We start from the raw sequence: 15204 nt of genomic DNA, 5'->3' as shown, positions 1-15204 counted from the left end.
TGCTTTTTCTCTTTCTTCCTTATCTGTACAGTCATACTCCACATAATGATGTTTTGGTCAATATCAGACCCATATGAGACAGTGATCCCGTAAATTATAATGGAGAGAAAAATTCTATCACCTCGTGACACTGTAGCTGGGGTAACGCTGTAGCGCAAGCATTACTTACATGTTTGTGGTGACACTGGTATAAACAAACCTGCTGAGCTGCCAATCGTATAAAAGTATACAGCACATATAATTATGTACAGCACAGGTACAGTACATAATACTTGATAATGATAATAAACTCTTACTGATTTATGTATTTACTATACTATACTTTGTATCATTATTTTAGAGTGTACTCTCTCTACTTACAAAAAAAAGAAAGAAATTGTTGTAAAACAGTATTGTGTGTCACACCAGCAGCAGCCTCAGACATTTCATGTTTATCACATCTCTCCACTGTAGCATTTTCTCTTGTGCTTGATTTAATCTCGTGGGGTTTTTTTGTTCATGATGGGCCCTAAGCATAGAAAATCCACTGCTACTGTTGCCAGTGAGAAGCCACGGTGTGTGACCAACCTGGAAGTGAAATTAAAAGTGATCGAGGACTGTGAAGGTGGAAAATTAGTGGTGGTTACTGCTCACCAGTCAAGCATGTCCCATTCCAACATAGCTACAATCTTAAAAAAGAGAAAGTGACAAAAGATATCAAGAGATCTGCCTGATTGGAGGCAATGAGACAACAAATACTCAAGAAGGGCTATCACTGACCTGGAGAAACTTCTAATGACCTGGGTTGACAACCAGGCACAGAAGCATATACCTCTCAGCACCATGACCATCATGACCAAAGCAAAGCAAAAAGTTGTTTGCAATGTTGAAAGAAAAGGCTGAAGCTGACTATGATGCTGAATTTACTTCAAGCTCTGGACAGTTTAAGAAATTTAAGAATCATTATTCATTACCTAATGTAAAAATGTGTGGTGAGTCTGCAAGGGCTGAAAGGAAGACAGCTGAAAAATTTTCGACAACTTGAGATAAGTTGATTGTGGAGGAAAATTATTTGCCACAACAAATATTCACTATGGATGAAAACCTCCCTATTCTGGAAGCCTCCCTATTCTGGAAACGGGCAAAGGACTTTCATCCATAAAGAGGCCAAGTCGATGTGGGGTTTCAAGGCTTCTCAGGACAAGATAACAGTCTTACTTGAGAGCAATGCTGCAGGCTGTGACTTGAAACCCTTTGTGATCTGACACAGTTAGAACCCCAGGGCCTTTAAGTACTAGGCACACACCGCCCATGTACTGCAAGAGCAATGAGAAGTCAGGGATGACCCAGCTCCTCTTCCAAGACGCCCTCCTGAATTTCTATGTCAGCAAAATGGAGAAGTACAGTACTGTCTGGATAATGAAATACCTTTTAATATTTTTCTTATTGTTGATAATGCTCCCAGACATCTTCCTTTTAGGAGTAATCTTCATCCCAATATCAAAGTAGCGTTTCTCCATCCAAACACCACCTCTTTGATCCAGCCAGTGGATCAAGGAGTTATAGCAGCTCTTGAAGCTTACTACCTGAGGAAGACCTTTGCTCAGGCTATTACTGCAACTGAGGAAGACACTGATGCAATTCCCGAAGGATTACAACATCTATGACTGCATCAAGAACTTTGCTTGGGTTGGGGGTGATGTCACCAAGGCATGTACTCGTATGAATGGCATCTGGAAGAGATGCATCCATGACTTCAGAGGATTTGTCAAGGATGAGGAGGCTGCAAAAATCAATGAGATGGAAAACTACTTGAACCTGGGTGTGGATGAGGATGACATTGAGAACCTCCTAGACATGGTTCCTGAGAAATTGACTAATGAGTTGTTGGAACTGAAGCAGGCACACATAGCTGAAAAAGAGGCAAGAATAAAGAAACTGCAGAAGAAAAGGAAGAACCCCCAAGAAAATTAGCAGGGAAGGATTTAACAGAAGATTTTATAAACTTAACAAGCAATTTCAAAATTTTAAAACATGGACCCCTTCACTGAAAGGTTTTCATTAATAGAGATCAATGTTCATGGTGCATTATCTACTTACAAGCACATCTGTCATGGGGGGAAAAAAACCCAAAGCATACAAACCACCATTGACAGACTTCTGAAAATAGTGACACCTCCCCAAGAGCCCCAGGCAGGTCCTTCAGGAGTGTTCCAGAAGAAGGCATTGTTCTCGCAGGAGTTGACAGCTCCATAAGTGTTACTACCCCTGAAGAACTTCCTGTGGAATAAAATGTGGAGGTGGACGACAGTGATGCTGATAATCCTGGCCCTGTGTAGACCTAGGCTAATGTGTGTGCTTGTGTCTCAGTTTTTGACAAAAAATGTTTAAAAAGCAAAAAATAAAAATAAAAGTTTGAAAGTACAAGAAAGCTTACAGAATAAGGATATAAGAGAAAATATTTTTGTACAGCTATACAATGTGTTTGTGTTTTAAGCTAAGTAGCAAACGTTTATTACAAAAGAGTCAAAAAGTTAAAGAAAAAGTTAAAGAAAAAACATAAAATGTTGATAAAGTGAAAAAGTTAAAGTAGACTAAGGTCAATTTATTATTGAAGAAAGAAAAATACTTTTTTTATAAATATAGCATAGCCTAAGTGGACAGAGTGTATAAAGCCCACAGTAGGGCACAGTCACGTCCTCGGCCTTCACACTCACTCACCTCTCACTCACTGACTCACCCAGAGCAACTGCCAGTCCTGCAGGCTCCATTCATGGTAAGCGCCCTATACAGGTGGACCATGTTTTATCTTTTATATCGTATTTTAATTGTATCTTTTCTATGTTTAGATACACAAATATTTACCATCGGTTACAAATGCCTATAGTATTTAGTACAGTAACATGCCCTACAGGTATGTAGCCTAGAAGCAATAGGCTACACCATATAGCCTAGGTGTGTAGGAGGCTAGGCCATCTAGGTTGGTATAAGTGCACTCTATGGTGTTTACACAATGATGAAATTGCCTAACAATACATTTCTCAGTACCTAGTTCCATCCTTAAGTGATGCATGACTATAAAGCCATTCTAGGCAAGGGTAGCCACTGATGGTCTTTCACCAGTGTTATTTTACTAAGGAGGCTTCATCGGTCAAATGGAACAACAACAGTTACCTAATATTTATTACACATCTAAAGATTTCTAAATTTCAAGTATGCAAATGTGAAGCAAAGAAATAATTAGCAAATCATATATATCTCCAATGATTTTACTTTAATATATAAATCTTAATGTATAACAGTTCAAAGAAAGCAACTGTAATTATTTTAATATCATGCCAAAAGGTATTTGATAAAACTCAGCTTCTATTTCTCACTTTCTTCAATTTTTAAAAATGAACATAAGATTGCATTCTTAAAACACAGTGGTACAACATCTCCGTTGACGAACATTTTGGTTTATGAATTCCATAAACCTGGAAGTAAATCCTTCGGTTTTCTAACACAACTCAGAAGTCGAACATATCACATGGCTTCTGCTGTGTGCAAGATCCTGAGGCCTAGCTGTCGGCTGTTTTTGATGTTTCAGAATTCGTGGATTACGTTCGAAAACCGAGGTACCACTGTAGTTGTATAAAATACAACTCTCAAATTTAAGCAATAATGTTATGCTTAATGGTGAAAACCTAGATATTGAACTCAGGAACAGGATAAGGATGCTCGTTATCATCATTGGCAACAAATGTTATTTTGTAATGCTAGCCAACACAAGTAGATAAGAAATTGAAAATAAGAATATAAATATTGAAATAGCAGAAACAAATTTTTAAATTATTTATAAATGATATGACTGTCTATTTGGAAAACCCAAGAAAATCTATTTTTAAATCATTAAAATAATAAAGTATATCCTTAAGGAAATTGTTTACAATATTAATATGCAAAACCAATACCTTTACTTCATATATGTCTCCCTACTTTTATGCATAATATGTTTCTGAAAAACACCACTAAAGTCAAACAATGAATCTACACTAGAGAGAATGCTGGGTAGAAAATAAAAATTTTTATAAACATATTAAGTAGAGGTATTTCATTAGTAAGTTAGGTAAAAAGTAAGGCAATTAAAATGAAGCACTTATGATGTTTTTCACACCAACCCTGAAAGCGACCATGCTCCTTTTCTCTGGATTCTAAATTCCTTTTCTCACAGCAGGAACAAAGGAGGAAATCTTGGCTCCTGTATGGTAGGTACATCACGGTCAAACTTCATTAATACCTTGTGTACATCAGTTTCTCTCATTATTGTGTTATCTCAGGTAAGGGTCTTCTGTCCATAGGATTCTGAAGCATATTTTTTTGGTTATATCTTCACCAAAGCTTTACCTATGAGTAGTTCTGGAGCTAGTTAGAACTGAATAGAGTAATGGCTCCACTGAGAGCAGAGTTTAATTTAATCCCCAATTAAAACTCACCTTTCAGACACAATCTTTAATGCCATTTTTCAACATTTCATATATGTGCTTTAATTTTATTCATTTCCTTCATAGTTAAAATCAATTGCATATGAACAATGAGAACTCAGTTGAAGTTGGTTTGAGCTTTTTGGCAAGTCTGAATATTTCTAATCTTGCCCCAGTTGTAATTAATTTTAGGAGACCTGTGCTGCTTATCTTGGTATTAGCATTTCCATTTTTCACTTTTTCCAAAGTGACAAAAAAAAAAAATCCACTAAATATTCAAATGTAGATGCCAAAAATATCTGAACCACAAACACTCAACTACTGACATCAAGGAGACAGGTCACCCTAAAAAAAAAAAAGCTTAAATTATATGTTCATTCGTTGAGAGTTGAAAACTCAAATTCAGCAAATGAAAAGCAGTTTAGAGGTGTCGTGACACTACACAATGTACAACTGCACGTGTTGCATGACACAATATTACAAAAGACAAGGATGATTATTAAAAAACAGAAAGTTTAATTAAAACAAAAACTTTCACAGTAGCCATTTTAAAAATTAAGAACTCAGGAATAAATATGGCCCAGTTATCTGTTGCCATGTAATAAATCACCCTAAAACTTAGTGGTTTACAAAAACAACAATCATTTCATTATATCTCATGATGTCTTAGAGTCAGGCATTCAGAAAGGCCTCAGCTGGAAAAAGTTCTGACTCAGGATCTGTCTTGAAGCTGCAGTCAAATAACTGACTGGAGCTGGAACAGCAGAGCTGGGAGCAGCTCAGGGCTGATATCTCTTTCTTTGTCTTTATTATAGTCTCAGGGCTTCGACAGATAGTTTCTCCATATGCTACTTTGGGCTTCCTCACAAAATAGCTGCCTCAAGGCAGCTGAAGGCCTTAAGAGTGACTATTCCAGCTAAAAGACATGAAAGCTGCATCCTGGCCTAGTCTTCTATGGAAAAGAAAGCCTTTTATGGTCTATCCTCAGAAGTCATGCGGCACCACGTCCAATGCATTCTATCGGTTACAGGTGAGGCACAAACCTACCCAGATTGAAGGGGAGAGGAATTAGACTTTATCTTTTGATCGGATTATGGCAGGATCCTAGAAGAGTACATGACACGGTAGATAATATTGTGACTATCTTTGGAAAAAAAAGTCATAAAAGGGAACAGGAGCTATGCAGAACCCACATGTAGAGAACTACATTACTTAACCAAAGTAATTTCAATGAGATTAATAAGCATATGAAAAGATGCTTCTTGTCATTAAATCATCAAGAAAATGCAAATTAAAACAACAATGGCTTTCCTTTCCTCCTGCCTACTGAAAAACTGAGGGTAGGCGGAGTTGCAGGGTTTGGCTCTCCTGTCATCTGAAAGGGAGGAGCACCCGTTTCAACCCTCTGTCCACACTGGGGGGTGGCGTTTCTCGCTGGCCCTACTGAGCGATTTCTTAATCACCATAACCACGAAAGGATACGATATGAGGCTGGTGGACTTAACTCCTTTGGAACAAAGAAATTAACTTTTGATACCCATGCATTTGTTCAGGACTTGGTAACTCATGGATCTCACAAAGCACAAGCAGAGACAATTGTATTAGCATTAACCATTTTATCATATGTCAGCTTGGATACTATCTATAAAGAGATGGTCACTCAAACTCAATCAGAAATAGCACTAAACAGCTAACAGCTCATTTGGACTCCATCAGGAAAGACATGGTCATCTTAGAGAAAAGTGAATTTGCAAACCCAAGAGCAGAGAATGAGAAAATGAAAATTGAATTAGAACATGCTAAGCAACAACTAATAAATGAAACCAGTCGAATCAGAGCAGATAACAAACTGGACACCAACCTAGAAAGGAGCAGAGCAATAGATATGTTTACAGATCAACAAAGTTATGGAAGCAACCACAGAACTTACCAAAAGGATGCCAAAACCAAAAGTACTATTTCAGAGACCAGTAATACAACTGACACCAAAATTGCTTCTTTAAAAATGCTAATGGAATCTAACAAGCTTGAGACAATTATCTTACAGCCTCAGTGTTTACTTGCCTGGCGATAGCATGGGATTTTATAGAATCTGGAAATAGCAGTGAAACAACTATGTTATGCTCCCGCTGCCGCTGCTCTTTTCTTAGAAAACTGCACCAACATCGAACATTGAAAGTTGCAGCAAAACTCAACACAAGATTATTCAAAGTACATATGTACTAAAAAGAAATGTTTTAGAATGAGATGTAGTTTGTCTTTGTTTTTTGTATGTCTCTATTGTATTAGGTTGAAAAGCTGCCGTTCAAAACCTGATTCTTTTGAGATAGAAGGGCCTTTTGTCTTGATCCCTTTGATAGTTCCTACAAACTGAACCAGAGCTGTCTTGTGTTTGGGTGAACAACTGTGTAAGTCGTACAGGATTTCTTTGTTATCTGCTGACTATATACTTCGTTATTGTATTCAACTTTCCTAATAACTATTACACAGTTACATTGTCATATAAAATAAAATATTATAACAAAGTTACTTGGATTTTAATAGTGACTTACCATGTAGCTGAAGTTGTTTCAGGGTTTTTTGTAATGAACAATAAAAATAAATAAATTTTGAAATACGGGAGAAAAAAAAAAACAACCACAACAACAATGAGATACCACTACATACCTATTGAAATGGCCAAATCCAGAACAGTGACAACACCAAATGCTGGAAATGATGTAAAGCATTAGGAATTCTCATTCATTGCTTTTAGGAATGCAAGATGGTATAAGCACTCTGGAAGACAGTTTGTCAAATTCTTGCAAAACTAAAGATACTCTTACCATACAATCCAATAATCACACTCTTTGGTATTTAATAAAATGAGCTGAAAAATTATGTCCACACAGAAACCTGCACATGACAGTTTACAGAAGCTTTATTTGCAATTGCCAAAACTTGGAAGCAATCAAGATGTCCTTCAGTGGGTGGTGAATGGATAAATAAACTGTGGTACATCCAGAGAATGGAATTTTATTCAGTGATAAGAAGAAATGAGCTACCAAGACATGAAAAGACATGGAGGAACCTTAAGTGCATATTACAAAGTGAAAGACACCCAGTCTGAAAAGGCTGTTAAAACTATATGATTCTAACTATATGACATTCTGGAAAAGGCGAAACTATGGAGACAGTAAAAATATCAGTGGTTGCCAAGGATTATGAGGCAAGAAAGGATGAACAGACAGAGAAGGAGGACTTTCAGGGAAGGAAAACTATTCTGCACGGTACAATAATGGTAGATACCTGTCCTTACACACTTGTCCAAACCCATAGAATGAAACCATCAGGAGTAAACCCAAATGTGAACTATGGACTTTGGGTGATAATGATGTGTCAGTGTAGGTTCAACATTTGTAACAAATGTACCACTCCGATGTTGTTAGTTGGGGAGGCTGAGCATGTGTGGGCGCAGGGCCATATGGGAACCCTCTGTACTTTGCGCTCAATTTTGCTATGACCCTAAAACTGCTCTACATAAAGACTGTTTTGTTATTTTTTAAAAAGAGATTTAAGTTAACACATATTCTTAGGTGGTAAGACTTGACATCATAAAGGTGTCATTGCACCCAATATAATTTATCAGTGTCGCACCATCTCAGTCTAGACTCCGGTGGGATTTTATTTGGAAACTTGACAAAGTGATTGTTAAGATGATCTTGAAGAGAAAACTGCAAACCTAAGGACTTACTTAATCAAAGAGTCGAAGGCCAAAACAAAGAAGTGATCAACTCCATAGGAGTGCTGTGAGCACTGAAGGAATTGCCCGAGGTAGGACGCTCAGAAAGCATCCGGATGACAACAAGCCCTCAGTCAACATTAGCTACCACACCTTTATTTGAGGTAAATCAAATATAATTACTTTTGATGTAATTCTCCTCAAGAGAGCAAAAGAGAACACTAATGGTCTGAGGTGAACTGTCTGGGACTACTCTATTCCTGCAGGAGAGGAACTGGAAGAAATGTTGGGTAAACAGAGGGAGACGTGAAATCCAGAGAGGCAGTTCTAAGATGAAAGAAATAAGAATGTATTTGTGGGCTGTGCGTATGAGTCTGTGGAGAGTGGGTAAAAATGATGCCAGATGAGGGTTAGAGGATAATTTTTGGAGCCCTTTTGTTGAGTAGATAGTAGGGACTGCAAGATAAGACTGCTGTGTACTAGGAGAAGCTTGGTCCTGCATTGGCAGTTGGTCCCTACTCTCTGGAGAGGTGCAGCCTCTGTGGGCTCAGACACTAGTCAGGGGTTAGATGATCAAGTCTTGTCAATGAGGATCTCTGGGAGTGGGGAGCAAGCAAACTGCATTCACACAAGCTCCCCTTTTGAAAACCGCTGCTCTATAGAGCACATGCATTGGACGTATGTGTTTGGGGAAACTGAGCCCCAAAGAAATGGAACTAATTGCCCAATATTAAGCATCTCTTTTTTTTTTAGCATAATCAGGACTAGCTTCCAACCTTTTTTTGTTTTCACAACACAAAATGAATCAATAAAGTAAAAGCAAGCTGTATAACGAGTTATTAAATGCTATTCCACAATTACTTAGTCATTTGGACTTACATAAGAACACTCTAAATTAAATTTTCCAGCTTTCACAATTCACTGTGGAATATGACAATAAGTTAATGGTCTAAAAACCTAAATTGAGGAGAGTTACTTGACTTGGAAACTCAAACTCCAGAAGCATGAATATGAATAGCTCTCTACACCATATGCAAATAATTCCATTTAATATTTCCATTCAGCATGACCCACCCCTGTATTTTAAAAAAAGTTTTTTCTATGCCATTTATTAAACCTTGATGATTCATTTAGGATATAATTTTATAGTTATTTACTAAAGCAGTTTTCCTGAGATGTTGATTAAATTAGTGACTTTCATTGTCTCACCAGTTCCAAATTAAGCTCACTTAAAAGAATTACTTCTTCAGCTTGTATTAAACACATGCAGGCTTAGCAACACACTTCTAATGAAGAATCTTCTTAAATGTGTGGAATGTAAAGCCCTCTCATACTAATAGTTCTCCTGTTAGAAATTTGGAATAATTCTTTCATGTTCCACCACCTTTTCAAAAGGATCAGAGAGAAAGGTCAGCAATGTTAGTACTGAGACAGCTAAGTAGAAAGACACACAACTGGAAGCCCAAGGAGCTGAAGACTTTTAGTATGAGGTATCTGAGAACCAAGCTGTCCAGAGTTGATTTCCGTGTGTGTGTGTGTGTGTGTGTGTGTGTGTGTGTGTGTGTTGCTTAGTGATGAGATAGCCAAAAGTTACATCAGTGGAGAGGCATCCCCCACTATTAAAAAGAAAAAAACTTCAAAAACCACACAACTGCTCTGGGATCAATTACTAATATAATTCACATTTTATATCAAACTGTCAGTATATAATGATTTTTTTTAACAAAAAATTATTTGTTGGCTTCATGAAAAACTCCATACTACCATGTTTCCCCCAAAATAAGACCTAACCGGAAAATAAGCCATTTTAGCTAAAAAAAAATAGCATGATTTTTCAGGATGACATCCCTGAACATAAGCCCTAATGCGTCTTTTGGAGCAAAATTAATGTAAGACCCGGTCTTATTTTCGGGGAAACATGGTAAGCCCATGAGCTATGCATACTCATTTTATCTCTTTAGTGACTAAAAGTCTGTTTAAAATAATTATTGATGGCCTTGTCTGCAACTCTTCCAGGAGGATTACCTGACTTTGTGACATCATAACTCCTGCATCAAAAGTGAAGCTGTTGCCACACTTAGCATCCATCCTTCCTGGACTGAGGGTGTTGAAGGAGTGAGCAAATTGGAATCATACAGGACTTCACAGAAGGGGACAAGGGTAAGGCAAATATAAAACTGAAGATACAACACCTAGGATCAGAGCATTCTAGAAAGACCACACACAGCCATTTGTTTGAAACTAAAGGCATGTCTGAGATATTCCACTTTCTGAGCCAGGTCCCCAGGCCTCTTCTGAAGAATTCCTTAGACATAGCTCCGGGCATTAGATTTAGGCCCACTAAAGCCTATACTCTATGATGGCAAGAACCATATTTGGTTTTGTTCACCACTGTAGCCTTAGCACTTAACATAACGCCTGATTCACAATAAACTTGTGTTAAATGAGGGAATGGATAAAAGAATGAATGAATGAACACTGAGCATCTCCATTGGATGGCAATTGATCAACCCAATTAGTTTTTGCTCTCTCTTGAAGAATTTAAATGTGTGCTACAAGGAAAGTTCCAAAGACAGTAGCAAGAAATAAGAAAGCAAAAGCCATGATTTAAGGAAAAGCAATGAAGTTAAGATGAGTCAAGTTGGTCACTAGTATACATTAAACAAGAATAGAATCCAAGAAGCATTCGAGGGGAGGGGGGTGTCAGCTTATCATGAACAAGCAGAAGGCAGCCAGTAGTAGAGGAGTAGAAATATGAAGCAGAGATGTCTCGCAGAGTTCCTGACCCACTGTCAAAGTACTAAAGAATTTTTCTTAGCAGAGGAGGAGTGGCCTTGTCCAGAAGTATATGCAAATCTCATCCCTGGGGGAAGCCCTGGGCCTAAGAATAACATGGGGTTACAAAGGGTCAGCCCCTGTACCTTGAGGAGGGACCCCCATGGGATCAGCCTGAAGGTCACCTTCAGCTTTGCCTTGCACCTTCCCTTACTCCCCTTCTCCAGAGAGCACGTTCAAGACTCACCTGCACAAGAATCCCACCTCAGGCTCTGCTTCTAGGGAATCCAACGTAACACACCTACTAAGTGCCAAACCTAGAACCAGGCACTAGGAACACAGTGGTGAATGAACAACAGAGGTTCAGCTCTTCCACCTGGAACTTCTAAGTTTGATAGGAGACAGGAGAGTGACAATTAACAACCAAAAGTAATTAATTTTACTTTCTTCCATTTCAATAAAGGAAAATGATACCATCAATGAAGACAGCATCTGGAAAAACTACAAAATTCAGAGTCAACTACAAGATGGATGATTAAATATTAGACAGACACCACTGAAGCTGTCAGATAATCACAATCGAGGAACAAAGGAGTACGTATTGTTCTTCCTTTATATACCATTTATTGAAGATAACCCTGTCTCAGATTCAGGGTACCATTCCTTTTCCCTCACAATACAGACTTTCTTCCTTTTATGTTCCTCTTACGATTCCAATCCAAAGTGATATATTTTAAATGAGAGACTCAGAAAATTCCTGCCCAATGTATTATCTACGTGTGGGAATAGAGTAAAAAAATACATGTGAAGAATGAGTGTGTACACACCTCCCAGGAAATGATGTAATACTAAAATCACATGTTTTCAGTACCTTCTACAACTTCAAGTGACTCTCCTACAACCTCCACCCCTATAACAGTGTTTGAGGAATTGAGAGCATCTCTAGAAAAATAAAATGTCGAGGATGCAAAGTTGTAGTAGCGTACCGAGGAAGCTAGAGTTCCCTAACTAACTGAATAAGTAACCGTGATGATTAAATAAAAGCATTTCCCTATTACCTCACAAATTCTTCTTAATTAAGTGACACAGAGCAGCTTGCCTGCCCTTCCAACATCAGGTCTTAGATATATAGGAGCCCAAGGAGTTTAATTTTAAAGGAGAAAATGAAATACACATACACGTGAGTGTGGCTGCAGTGAAAGTGCTCAACAAAAGGAATTACAGTGAGATTGGTGTCTAGTGTCCTCAAACAGTAAGGCGTCTTCTTTAAACTGCACACTTCACTGTCTACCTCTCTGAGACTTCCTGCTCTGAAAATGTGCTGCCCGTAGGAAATCTTCCCGAAGGAGTGCACCATTACTGATTTCCTTCAGCAGGAAAATTTCTCAGAAACAGCACTGGAATTGTGCCCAAGAGGAAGATTTCAAGCTACTGCTAGTATTCATCAAGGCAGATCATCCTCAGAGTGGAAATTTTAAAAGCTTTGAAAACACAGAGGCAGTAGTACTTTCATCTGGTTCTTCAAACTAGTACAGCCAGACCTTCATTTTTCTTCCTGATACCCAGATCAACTGAGATTCAGCTTTGCTTTCTAGAAGAGTTATAAGGGAAGGAAAAATGATCTGCATAGTGGTGATGTTGGGCAATATAGCATCACGGGCTCTGGAATCCAACAGGCCTAGAGGCGAACCCTAATCCTCCCACTTACTAGCTGAGTGAACTGGAGCAAGTTGCTTCATTTCTCTGTGCCTCAGTCTCCTCATTTGTAAAATGGGATAATAATAAGACCTATTCAAAGGGGGGTGATGATGATTAAATGTGATCTTGAAGACAGAGCACTTAGCACACTGCTCAACAACCTCCTTTCTATTTAAGAAACAGTTATTACCTACTATATGTCAAGCATTATACTATTCCTGTACTTAGGAAGTGAACTTTCTAGTAGAACATTATGTAGAGATAATGATGGTGCTAATGATTCTGAGGGGTGGTAATGGTGATGATGGTGATGAAAACACAGCAGAAATAGGGAATTACAAGATATCCCTGAATAACCATAATGATTTGCTCTTCAAAGTTTCACCACAAATACTTTTAAAAGTGAGGCAGTGGCTATAATTGAGATTTAACCAACTCACTCTTTGGGATGAAATCGAACTGAATTTTAGCCCCTGTTCAATAGTCACAAAAGGCCTCCTAAGCTAATTAATGCTATAAACAAGATAGGAGGGGAATTTTGCCTGCATCAGAGAACAGTTATATCCTCGTACTTTCGCCTACAATTTTCAAACATGCATCGTAATTGCAAAGTAAGCAGAAGCCAGCATAGCTAAGCCCGGCTTTGTACTCATTACCACTCACCATTATCCGCTCATTACTGCTGATCCCAGAGCTGGCAAAAGCCCACTCAGCCTCATCCTGGTTACTGTGCTTAAATGCAGTGAAGCAAAATGCATAAAAGATTATATACTGCACTCATTCCAAACTTTGAGATAAGTCAATGGTGAAGACCACTGCCCCTGGAGTCCATGTACATGAAGTCAAGTCCAACTTCAGTCCATCTTGCCCTCTATGACCTCAGTCAGCTTCCTTGAGCCTCGGCTTCTTACCCAGTAAGGGTGGATAAGTACAGTACCTAACTATAGAGTCACTACTGGGCTTAAAAAAATAATCTATGAAACTCATTTAACCCACCGTGTTGACCCACAGTAAGTGCTTAAGGAAATTTAGTTACTACCGTTTGTTGTTGTTGTTGTTGCTGTTCATCACGATCATCATTATTCTAACCATCGAATGGAATCTGTGAGACCACAGTGGGTGAGGAAAGACCCATAGCTTGATGGAGGGGGAAAAAAAAGGGAGCCTCCACATTTTCAGAAGAAAAAGCGGTGAACATTGGAAAAAAATATCCATGTTCAATAGCATTTTTAAAATTGCACTAACATACACAAAGGAAAGTTTTATATTTTCCCCACAAATATGAAAAAATTCTAGAGAGAAATTATAGTCATTTTATGTCAGCCACCTACATTTTAAAATAAATTAATGAACTACCAAAAGGAATTATTTGCATCTAGGTTGCCAAAAGACCAATTTTTATTTTTACTTATTTATTTGGTCAAGAGAGGCGGGGGGGGGGGAAGGTTGTATGTCTCCAAGTCAGGTTTATTGATTTCTTTAAGTGCATTATCAAGCTAGGATGTGTAGTCACCAACTGCCTCGTACCAGCTGATGTGGCAAGCAAACCCAACGGATTTCATTTTCACCTAAGAAAGTCAACTTGCAAAGTCAAGGTAATTTTGTTAAGCTTTCATGCTGTATTCCCCTCAACCAAATCTTAGATATCACTGGATTAACTTACCAATGGGAAAAAAATGGAGGTACTTTTCTAAATTTTTGAAATTATCTATGCATTGCGTAAGCATGTTTCTTAGCTTTAATGTTTCTCTTTTAACCATTCCACATTAGGAAATCCTCCACATACACTTGGAGGTGTCCAAATTCTGCAATTAAACAGATTATTTTAAAGAATAGTCATTTTATCTTTTAAAGCAGAAAATATTTGCCCATTTCTGAACCAAATTTCAAAAGAGCAACTGTATAACATTTTGCTTTGTTTCATCTTGCTCGAAGCTGTAGTTCCATTTGGAGAGTTCTTCAGTTGCAAAGAGTTGGGTTTTTTTCCCCTCCAGGAGAATATTCGATTTGCTCTTCTCCCACTATCTTCTCCCAAATGAAGCTGCCCTTCTCCTTTGAGCAACACGTCTAACACTTGAAAAATGTCATTTCATGTTGTTCTTTCTAAAATGATTTGGGACATGGGCAGCTTCCCTCTTGCGCTTGACAAATAATCATTCTTGATTGAGAAATAGGAGAAAGCTGAAAACGCTGCCAGTAAGACGGATTTAAAGTGAGAAGCTGCTGCACTGTGACATACAGTTGTGGAATAAGAGCTATTTCATGAAACAGTACTTCAGAGGAAACCAGTGTCAGGAAGCAGCCCTTAGCCCTCATTTACCTCTCCTTTTCCCAAATCAGGAGAGCAGGAATACTTCAAAAAACAAGACACCTGGTATCTGGATTTCACAGCAGGTAGAAAGAAACAACTAACTGGTAGCCTGTTTCTCTTGGTGAAATATCCATACCGCACAGGCATGGCTACAATGAGACTCCATTAGCCCAAACAAAAAGTTCAGAGACTCCATGAACAGCTAAGCAGTTAGAAGGGCAGGATCAAAAATAATTAATATGAGGAATCTCACATAA

At 38.2% G+C, this 15204-nt stretch overlaps 1 pseudogene; it reads left to right on the top strand.

Annotated features, from left to right (window-relative positions):
• Positions 1-6094: 6094 nt before the first annotated feature.
• Positions 6095-6544, top strand: LOC109458842 (coiled-coil domain-containing protein 90B, mitochondrial pseudogene; annotated as a pseudogene).
• Positions 6545-15204: the final 8660 nt, after the last annotated feature.

Source organism: Rhinolophus sinicus, chromosome 5 (genome assembly GCF_057876585.1).
Source record: "Rhinolophus sinicus isolate RSI-liver-muscle chromosome 5, RSI-T2T, whole genome shotgun sequence".
Classification (NCBI taxonomy): Eukaryota; Metazoa; Chordata; class Mammalia; order Chiroptera; family Rhinolophidae; genus Rhinolophus; species Rhinolophus sinicus.
This window is presented reverse-complemented; position numbering and strand designations above follow the sequence as displayed.